Below are 11,607 nucleotides of genomic sequence, written 5' to 3' on the forward strand. Positions count from 1 at the left end.
GAAAATAAAATCATACATTATAGACGGCTGCAGAATTTCTGGTGTAATTAAATCAAAATTTGTAGATAAAAATGAGATTGTACAAAGACTGGTGGTGTACTGCTCCCAGGATTGGGCTGTGCTGCATCCATGACAACAGGATGGAAGGTTGCTTTTAATACTATTATCTTACATACCCACAGCTGAATGCTAATGCAGCTATACTGAGGAAATCAAGTTTCAGATCTGTATCCACTGAACTTACATCCACCAGGCAGGGACTTTAAAAGCCAGGCGAGCACACAAAGACCAATATTATARCTCTGTCAACTCCCCAAAGGTCACAGATTTCAAAAGGTATACACAAATATTAATTGTCAGGTAGTTCTGTGCCGAGCAGCAGAACTGAGGCAGAAATCAGGTTTTGTGGCCGTAATTCCCTGCCAATTTCAGTTTATAAAATGGAGGTGAGGAAGGAAGGAGGGAAGATTAACTGGGATCAGTTCATGTTCCCTGTGCTGACACACGGCCACGTGTCCCTTGTGCTGTTGGGAAGGTTTTACCTCTTTTCCTCAGTGCAGGAGACAGAAAATGTGTGAAAGCAGCTGTTTTCCAACACTTTATTGATCCAGCCTTTGGGTTATGGATTCCCCATCCCTGGAAGTGTCCAAGGCCAGGTTGGAYGGGGTTTGGAGCACCYTGGGAYWGTGGAAGGTGTCCCTRCCCATGGCAGGGRTGGCACTGGAGGAACTTTAAGGCTYCTCCCAACCCAAATTCCACAATTCCATGATCCCATCCTGGYTGGGGGCAGACAGAGCTCCTGGTCCCTGCTCCGTGCCTGCACAAGGATCCTCTGCTCTGCCATGGAAATCTCCAAATCTGCCCAAGCTCCTTCTACAGATTTCACCTCCAAYCAATCACCTCCTCAATCCATCTTGGCCTGATTTAGTGACAAACAGCCCTGGAGCCCCTCCTCAGCACTCAGGTAATTCTCAGACACCTCACATTCTCTATTTTTCCTTCTCCAACTCCCTACACTTCCAAGTGGAGAACTCCAAACTATTTGAGCTCCTGACCACTCTCCTGCAGGAGGTTGTAATCTGCAGTTACCCAAATCCTTCTTCTTTATAAACCATTGGCTCATACCCTGAGYAATCCATTTTCAGGTTCAGTATAAAGCTGCTGCAGGAAATTCTGGATCTCTGCTGCTCTGACTTTATCTCACACGGTCAAGAATGTGGACATATAAAAATGAACATGTTAAAACCACTTTTTTGTCTGAAAGTGTTCTTAGTTACCTTACATAAAAAATTATAAAAGAAATAATATATAAATAAAACTAAAAAAATAAGGATAATAAAGCAAACAGCTCTGACTGAGATAAAACATTGAGAAGAGACACTCATGGTGAGGCTTTGCAATTCCATCAGGACTTACAGATCAAACTCATGGAATGAGGGTTCCCTACAAACTACAGAAGTTCAGTTCCCAAGGGCTTTTTCCCTGAGCAAAGAACCCTTTTTCCACAAAACCATGGCTTCAGAGGGGCAGCAAAAAGATGCATCATTTAAGGAAAGTGAAAGGGAGCAACACTGGTCACAGACATGAAAAGATCAGCCTCCAAGTGGCAGAATGTCAAAAAAAGTTGTAGCATTTCATGATACCGTAATTGAAAAAAGTATTAAGTTGTTAGTGGAAGTGTATTTAAGGAAAGCCCCACACGTGGATATAATAGAAAATTAATCCTCAGAGCTCAGAAAGTCCCTGAGGATGTAGAATCCATCATGAAGTTACCTCCTGTCCCAGATTTTCTTGTTGCTTGCCWCTGCTGACAACAGTTGTCTTTTCATTAGAGAATTTGATATCAATTTACTCAGACACCAGGGGCAAGAGAGGATTTYRCKTTCTTCATCTGAAAGACACTGATCYACAGAATTAGGACTTTGAACAGATGCCAGAGTAACGTGGTGACACGTTCTCTAAACCAAAAACCACAGGTGGCCCCAGCAAATTGTCCAAAGCCTCTCAGAGCTGCCCAGACAGCCTCAACCCTCCCAAATTTCTGATGGTTCTGGTAAGGACAGCATCCCTGATTGCAAAGGTCGCCTTCCAGGCAGCTCACATTTCCAAATAAACCCATAAAGAAACGTCCTGGTGGTGAGTTCTCTCCTCCAGACATTCACAGGGTAATGGGAAGGCTGGAGGCACCACTGGTGGGATCATCTGGCCCAASCTCCCTGCTCAGGTGAGGTTTTCCTGGAGCACATGGCACRGATGGTTCTGGAATCCCATCCTGCTGCAGCAGAGAGTGCAGGGAGCGACTGCTCCACGGCATTTTCTGGATAAAATCCCTCAGAACTGAGTTTGTCTCTGTTTTAAGCATTACATTAACTTCTGGTGATGCAACAAATAACCTCAGGAAGGGTGTCCACCTCCCCTCATTTGGAAAGAGAGCTGACTGCCCTCTATTTTTCATTGATTCCAGAGCTGCAAGACTGTCCCAAGCTGCTCCTGGGACAAAGCACCAGGAGAAACAGAGACCCAGCAGGTGATCATGGAGCTTGTTCTTACCTGAATCTGGGGAAACCTGGGCTTCACCCAAGCTCAGTGTGAAATTTCCTCACTTAGGAATGTTTTCAAAGGCTTTGTCTCCTTCCTTTCTTAAACTTTGCTTATACTGAGGATATATCACAAGATAAATGAGCCACCTGCAATGACTGGTTCTGTCCCCACAAGGGACCTGATTTGGGTCCTCAGGTGAGAGCCCATGGCCTGGTGGCAGCTCTGGAGCTGTTCCCTCTGTGCTGTCTGCTCACCCAGAGCCAGGCTCAAAYGAGAATCTGAGCCTGAAACTGAAGAGCCTTCAACGAGCAGAGCTTGTGCTTTGTTACAGCCAGGAGCAACCTCAATCACACATCTAAAATACTGCAGCAGGAATTTTCTCTTGAGCATCCCTGCATCCTGATGGTGGAAAATGAAGGTGGAAACAGGAGAGCACCAGAGACAAACTCTCTGTTGGCCCCAGGCATTCTGTACCCAGCACAGCCCCGACCTTCCCCAAACCCTCACACCCAGCAAAGCTCTGCCAGGTTTGGACCCAAACATCCTTCTAAAAAGGTACCAAACCATGATATTTGTATCAGAAAGCTCAGGGATCACACTGAGACAAGAGGTTTGTTCCAACAGAAACCAAGGCATCACCTGAGCATTCTCTCATGGCAGGTTTCTCTCCAAAAACAAGGAGCGGAAGGAAACACGAAGCCATCAGCTATTGCTGTTCCTCCACCACATTTTATCATATTTCTTGGATGCTCCAGTGAAGTTCATCATCCAGAGCACCCTCTCAGGCTGGTAATTTGGTACAAGATGGTGAAATCAGCCTGAAAAACTGAGACACCCAGCAGAGCTTCCCTCATCTCAGCTGCTTCCCTGCCTCCACCTCAGCTCCAGCAGAGACTGAACACAAGACCCCACTTTCTGCCCACAAACCCAACTTTCTTCCCTCAGGAAAACTCTAAATACTCCTACTTTATCCCACAGTCATTTTGCAACATGGAAAATACCCCAAAAGCATGAATCCAGCTACATTCAGACCATAACTTCTTGTCTTCACAAGCAGCCCTGACCCTGGACGGGCTCCGTGGGCAGGAGAGGGAGTGATGATCCCAGAAGTTGGAATAAAAATGCTCAAATCAACTTGATCTTTCCCATATTGAATAATTTGGGCATGCAGGGGTATTAAAAACTTGAATATTTCTATTGGATGTTTTTAAAATAGAGATATGATCTGGCTGTGATTTTTTAGTATTTATTTCATTAAAATTCTGAGGTCATGCTGTTTGTTTTTAGAAAAACATTCATAGAATGGTTTGGTTTGGAAGGGATATGAAAGCTCATCCAGTTTCAACTCCCCTGCCATGGACAGGGACATCTTTCACTGGACCAGCTGGAAAAATCACATTCCCTCAGTCCAAGAGTTTTCCAGTTGCCAGCAGTTAACGCTGCCTTCTGCTCAGGTACYCAGTTTTCATTTTAAATGATCCCTCTCCCATTTTATTCTCTTTCCTAGACAGATATTCCTGCTTTGACAAAGACACATCAAAAATCACTTGGATTTCTGTTAATGGGCAGACGTTTTACCAGACAGGGGGGTTACAGAGGCAGAAGTGGCTGCTCAGGCTGGCGCTGGGTGAAAAATGCCCTCCATAAACCTGACAGTGGCATTGTTACAGTGCTGTAAAATTCCCAGCCAGGTCCTGACAGCACAGAAATCCCCAAGTTCCTCATCTCCCTGTGCCTGCAAAACCTAGCACTTGTTGCTGGGAGGATCTGCACTCTCAGACCAGAGCCCAGACTCCCCCATCACGTTCCTCTCCCCATCCCTGCAAGAGAGCTCAACCCAACTCAACCCCCACTCCACCACTTCTGCTACAATTTCCCCATTTTCCCCATTTTCTGCACTAATTCCCTGGCAGGTTTTTCTCAGCAGCATTTGCAGGGTGGGCAGGGCTTTCCCTCCTCCTCCTCCTGCCTGGCAAAGAGCCCATCTGGCATCCATGTGGCAGCTCTTGCTAAGTGGGATCTGGCGAAAAGTGCCACGGTCCCAGTGTCAATCCCCAGCCACACCAGCGCAGGGACTCACACAGAAATCACTTCCAGATTATTTATTTTTTTCCCCCTCGAAATGTGGAGCATCTCATGTGCATAAAATTCCATTTTCCTGCAACTCACAGTGAGGATAGTCCTTGCAAGGGGCTGCAGGCTCAAGGTGCTGCCTAAACCCGGCTCAAAGTCCTGCCTAAGCTCAGCTCCAGCTGCATCATCCCAGGGAAAACACACTTGCTACACCCTCAGTTGAAAACTGTTTGGGTTTAATCCATCCCCTTTAGGACCCTTTGTGTTCCAGGGGGAAGGGAGTCCGTACAAACAGACTTTAAAAAAAAAAAGCATTGCTCACATTTTTTAAAAGTTGCCTTGGGCAGTTATAAGTTACATAAAGTTGCTGCTGTTCCTGTTGTGGTTATGCCAAAGTTATCTGAGGTGACTGGCATAAAGTGACAACTCCAAACTTGGGAAATTAAAGGTCCCAAACGGGGCCTTTTCACATACACAAAATCAGAATATAAACAACTGCCTGAAAATTAAAACGTGACTTCAAGATTTCAATGCAATCATGGAGATTATCCTAATATTTTTTACAAAAAATATACAAAATACCTACAGTTAAAACCAGAACAATAACTTGTAGATTAGCAGAGTGTGAAAGAAACTATTCTTGTTTCCAGTAGTTGCAATCATGAACTTCACTTAGCCTGACACTTGTGTAATAATGTGAATATTTAGCTTTTCTGAGTATTTATTCCCTAAACTCATGACTTCTAGAAATCCTTCAAAATCTATCACTTGAGAAAGAGAAGTTAAAATGAGAGATATTCTGGGGAAAATTACTCCCTTTTCTTAACATTCTTCTTCCCCCCACACACACATTCCCAATTTCCCACACACATCTTTAARGCACTGCAATGCAAGTTTTCAGGAGCTAAATCTACGCCAGAAATCTCAAAGAAAGGCTATTTTAAAATAATCAAGACAAAAATAAAAGTCATCCCTAACTAAATACAAAGGCAAAAAGTTGGACATCTTTTGTGTCTTTTATGAGAGCGAGAGAGAGAGGAATGATTAAAAATGTACCAAGAGCCCTGAATGCCATTTTACTSTCATTTCCTTTGATTAACCTTCACCTGACCTCAATCCCTAAGGCAATTTCAGTTTCTTTTTGTTCTTCCATTTAAATTCTCCACTCCACCAGGTGAGTACAGCCCCATCACTGCGGATCGGGTCGGGGGAGGATTGAGCAGAAAATATTGGGTTGGTTTTTTTTTCTGGAAAATCATTTGCAAAAACCTCAACAGGGACAATAACAGGTCACATTTACTCCAAAAGTGGGATTTTTACAGTCCCTGTGGAATTAGAGAATTAATTTTTTTAGGTATTTGTTAAAACAGAGTAGAACCAGTCACCCACCAGTGCAGGACCTCAGTGATAGTGGTCAGTACAACCCCATCATGCTCACCAACATCCCCACTCTGCATCTGCAATATCTGCTTCCACCTGATTTATAAATTTAACATTCCCACTGGAATGGGAAAAAAAAAAAAAAAACGGCAGCACAAATAAAAACTTAAAAAATAGATTATAAACTCCTGGCAGAAGGAACGGATGCAATGTTTGCACAGAAATCTTTTACTGCAATTCTTTCTTGTTTTAAAGATCACTGTTTTTCAGCAGGTCTGGTGATCTTGGGGGATTGAGCAGGAATCATGGAATGCTGCACACTTAAACTGTTCTTTGAGCGTTAATGGGATGTTAAAAAAAAGGACAAACTGGGATTTAGCAAAGAAAAGGACTTGATGGCCTTAAAGGTCTTTTCCAACTAAACAATTCAATGATTCTATATCTACAAAAATCCGGTAAGATCTGTAAATTATGCCTGGTGATGAAGAGCTGAGGAATTTTCTGACCAGTTTGCTACATCACAGACTGATTTAAGGGACGAACCATCCTCATCCGTAGGAATTGATGTGATGCTGAGGCTTCTGATGGTGCATTTTTAATCTCTCAGCAAAAAAAAATCCCAAGATTTAACAGTCAAATTAAGCCTAGAACCAAAGTGCTTCATTCCAGCTTGTGCCACTGTACCAGTTACCTTGAGATGAGGAGATACTTCATCACACATGGCCTTTATTGTCATCCCAAAATACATTTTATCCCAGAAGCAGAAGTTACAGATTCGATGTAGGCTTTGCCCTTCTCTGCTGTCAGCCCAAAGTATGATCTGACTGATATTCTGAATATCTCAGTTCCGTACTATTCTCTCTAGAGGAACTTCAGGACAAAAAAATAAAATTAAACTGTCCCAAACTGACACAAACAGCATTTATTGCAAACCACCAGGCAAAAAAAAAAAAAAAATTCTGTTTGAACTAACTGAAATTTTTGTGGGGATGAATCGTTTGGAAATTTCTTATTTCTGCTGGCCTTCCTAATTTAATTTTCTTGCTATCTCTAAATTAAAAATTGAGATTAAGCGCAGACCTGTTGGGTTTCAAAATTATAAAATAGACGACCCTAACAATTTTCAAACTTTGTTGTTGTAAGGAGGGGACTCCTTAACTCTGATCCTCTCCTGGGAGTGGTTTTATTYTCCACAAACTGGCCCTTCCCGAGAACATGAAGGAGTTACAACAGGAGAATCCTGTAGTTCTCAGTCATGAACCGTTTATGATGCTAAATATTTCATAAAATTCATAAAACACTTCGTAGACACTCCTAAATTTCACATTTCCTCAGCAGCGCTTATCCGAGCGGCGTTTCCTTTGCACTTGGGCACACAAATCCAGCTCTGGGTTGTGTAACCMGGGGAAAATTCTGCAATTCTGCCCAGATTTCCATCACAACATCTCCTGTGAGTTGTGCAGGGATGTGTCCAGCCCCTGAGTGACGGATGCACTCACCTGAGAGGCTCCGGTGGAGGAACCGGGGATCGGAAAGCGCCTCGGGGAGGGAGGTCAGGTGAAGGTTAATCGAAGGAAATGACAGTTTGATGGTATGCACGGCCCTGGAGATCACATATGGGGATCTGGCTGGGAAATATTTAACTGTTTTATCTCTATTTAGGCAGAAAGCAAAATAAAGAGCACGAAAAGGCAGAATATGAGGATGGCCCTGAGCCTGGCAGGGCTGGCACCGGTGGGATACAAATATTCCAGTTGGGAGGCACAGAAAGCCAAAAAGTGCCAGTTCCTCTCGTGGTTTCATTTACATCAAACATTTCACTGCCATAAAACACAGCACAGTAGCCTGGCAGGCAGGGGAATTCAATAAACCTCTCGTTTACCTTGCTCCCATGTTTATCCCAATATTTATTATTCTTCTCCCAAAACAGGTGCTGGAGTTAAGAGGGGAAACCACAGCTGGAAAATGCTGTGGGAGCCTCAGACTTATTTGTGTCTTGTAATGAACTTGGCCTGGTCACATTCCTGCCTTGTTTACGTTTCCTTTCCAATAATTTTCGTGCATTCAGAATTTTACTTTCGAGAGTTCTTTCAAAACCTGATTTTAAGCTTCCGTGGGATTTTCAAATACTCTCTCCTCAAATATTTAATCATGAAATTTATTCTAGTATTTGTCCTCAATTAATTGGGGAATTAAACCAGTACCACCTGACTGATCAATCACAAATACAYAACACACCCTGAATTCTGATTTCTACTTTTGATTAACAAAAAAAAAAAACCCAACGAACTGATAGAAAAATTTTGAGAAACCTTTTTTTTTTCACCCTTCCTGCAGAATAAGAGGCAAAATTCACCGAGTGAATTATTAATTCTGAGTTATTCATCCAGCCCTACTAAAAACTAATCTGTTTCTTTTTTTTTAAGCATCAAAAAGGTCTTTCAAACGGAGGTTGCAATAATGAAATATGGCAGCAGATCTCGAAACGTGCCCTCAGCCAGGCTGTGGATACGGAAAAGGTTACGGAACCAGAGTTATTAATCCCCATCACTCTGACAATTGATTTTGAACACAGTCTGTTGGAGTCTTTATAATGCAAGATCATAAATGTTCAGAACTAATTTATTGCTCTTTGTTCCACCTGGCAAAAACACACTGTCAGATTGAGTTGTGCTGACACAACAGCGTGGAGAAGGATTTAAGTCATAGTTTTATCCACATTTGTGAATTTGTTTGCCATACCTGTGTGTGATCAGGAAAAAAAGGATTTAGGAACATTCATGAAGGAGTTAAAACATCCATAAAGAAGGAAAAACAGAGGACGAGGTTATGTTGCCTTTGATAAATGGGAAATGTTTGCACAAATAGCCATACATTTGAAATTTAACAGGGAAAAGTCCTTGTTTGGATTTRTCAGCATTGATATTTTTGGTTTGCACCCTTTTCCCTGGTATCTCTCAGATTTCCATAAGTAAACATGTGAAAACATTTGCTTTATTCACATATTGACTTCCACACCAGGCAAGGATTCCCCACACACCAACGAAGGACATGCAAAACATCTCATCCTACGTGGCTTATTCCTTTTTTTTAATCAGTAATTTCAGAGCCTGAACCAATTCCATCCGTCCTGAAAATTCCTCAATTTGACTTTTCTGCCTGCAGCAGTTGCCACCACTCTTGTCCATGCCAGGGAAGTGCCAATCCCAAACAGGGACAAAGCAGGAAAGGAAAGGAGAAGGAACCCCTTCACACTGACATAAAACACTCATTTGTAAAGATTAAGAGGTTTTTTTAGGGATCAAAAAGAATATATTACAAGRAAGCTTATTTTAATAATTGTACCCTGTTCCATAGACCAAGAATTCCATAATGGATGAATTACAAGGTTTCCAAAGCCCTGCCTAAGCAGGGAACTGAAACATGAAAAACAGAGATGGGGAAGAAAAACCRAAGAGAGTTTCCACATCAAAAGTGYTCCTATTCCAATTTCTGCTTCCCAGTCTCCAAAGTACTTTTTTCRGTAGAAAGACAAACTTGTAAAATTACTATTCTCTTCAAAATAACCACACAATACTTCTTTAATGACACTTTTCCCTCTTACAGACTCCACAGTCCAAGAATATAAACTTCGTCCTTCCATTATCTGGGGGCAGAATCATTTAATTGTCCTGGCAAGTTTATTCCTTTTKAATTCTTATTTTTACCATGATGATGAGCTAGGAGAGCCGTGGCTGCATGCTAAAACTGCTGCATTCAGRACTTGTAGGCATCTGTATGATATTGAAATTAATTTCCAGTATAAAACAGTTAACAGAATAACCCCAGATAAAGGCAAATATAATATTAMTTCCATTCTTTTTGTTGGCAGTGTTGTAAAGTCCATTGCTCAAGTAAAGASCACTTTGCTGAGCCAGATACAAATTAATTTTAGCATTCTTCTTCAAATAGGAATTTCATAAGTCAAGTAAAGGCTACAACAGCTTTGAAACATTTCAGTGATTGTTTTAATTACCCATCATAGAGCCGTGAGACACTGCAGAGGGAGGGGTGCAGAGGGGAGGGAGAACAACACCTGGCCTATTAACAATTGTTTTTTCTGACATAAAGAAGAAAAAATACTTTCCAAGCCCTCAGACCAACAAAAAGCTCAACAAAGTCAACACAGATCGGGGTTTTGTCGCTGTATTAATGCTGTGATTTTATCCTGGACTACGTGTTCTTATTCTGTCAATAACAACTTGGGCTGTTAAATAAACCCACCAAATCTCCAAACATTAAATATATGAATTCTGACAGCTTTAAAGCTTGTTTTTCCACCCAAAGCTGATGCACACGTGGGGCTGCTTTCCAGGGTCTGGCTCTACAGCAAATAAAAGGTCACTTTGCTTTTACCACAGCCACACAAAAAAAAAAAAAAAAAAAGGATATCTTTTGTCATTCCGACCCTAAATAGAAATGAAAACTGGAGGTTATTGGGACTCCTGCTGGCCTTTGACACCCAGCACCTCGGGAATCAGCAGTGCTGGGGTAAAAAAAAGCCCCCTCAGATGCAGAGTTGTCATCCCCACCCTCCATCTGTGGCCGTGCTGGGAGGAAGTGCTGACCCCATCATTCCACCGTAAACACTGCCGGAATCAACAACAACAAATCCAGAAATGAGAAAGGAAACGGGGTGTCAGGAGTCAGGTCAGCCCATTTTATTTGCACATGTGTCAGTAAAGATAGAAGGAATCGCTGAATTAAATTAAATCAAAGCAAACCTGCTAATTAAAACAGCTAAAATTATGTTTGTGAAGATGTGTGACTGGTTTCCTGCTTATCTGCAAATAAGCCTCCCCATAATATAAACATGTTTCTATCTCCACTTCATTTATAATAAGTCTTTAGGCAGATTGTAATTAGTATTTTGAGTTTCTAATGGAAGATCTATTGTGCTGCTGGAGCAATATTTTCCCTGACCATCAAAATACTGATTATTTCTGCTTCAGTCTCGAGGGTTCTCACCTGTTCTTCTCATGCTGGTCAAAATCTCGCATCCAATTTATCAGAATCAAATTGTTTGGGTATTTGTCTGAGCACCATCATCTTCATAACRTATTGCTTGCAGTTAACCACTGTTTTCAACTCCACCTACAAGCCAAACCASAAATTATTACCAGTTCTGCTTGAATTTATCCTGCAGTTGGATTTTCATCCAACATTTAAAGAATGATTATGATAGGGAATGGGAAAATGGAGTCAAACAGAAGTTTTGCATGAAAAAAAAAATGGTGCTATTTACAAAAACCAACTTTTTGTTTCTGTTTTACTTATTCCCAAGTTTGCAGAGCATAATTTTACACAAACCCAATTACATAGCTCAGTGATTTACTGGCAAAGCTGGCCAGGAGAAAATTATCTGGCTTTAGCTAATGTGTGTGCCTATTTACAATCAAAACAAACGCAGAGAAAATTGCAAAATGGCCACGAAGAAAAAAAAAAATTGTCACGTCAGAAACACACCAGAGGTGACACAGTCTGCCAGCTGAAAAAAGTTCACCTTGGATCATAATTTCACTGGATGAGGGACAAACTGAGGTTGGGGGTCAGGATCCAGCCTCTCAGATCAGG

General features: G+C 41.8%; 1 long non-coding RNA gene across 1 annotated transcript in view; it reads right to left on the reverse strand.

Annotated features, from left to right (window-relative positions):
- The window catches only part of LOC130579405 (uncharacterized), a 52,076-nt gene extending 40,955 nt beyond the window's left edge, over window positions 1-11,121 (reverse strand). Inside the window, exon 1 of the long non-coding RNA XR_008965984.1 lies at window positions 11,002-11,121. This is a non-coding gene — a long non-coding RNA (uncharacterized LOC130579405). The remainder of the gene's footprint in view (window positions 1-11,001) is intronic.
- Between the last annotated feature and the right edge of the window lie 486 nt (window positions 11,122-11,607).

Source organism: Malurus melanocephalus, unplaced genomic scaffold (assembly GCF_030028575.1).
Source record: "Malurus melanocephalus ecotype Western Australia unplaced genomic scaffold, MMel_1.1 scaffold_272, whole genome shotgun sequence".
In the NCBI taxonomy this organism is placed as follows: domain Eukaryota; kingdom Metazoa; phylum Chordata; class Aves; order Passeriformes; family Maluridae; genus Malurus; species Malurus melanocephalus.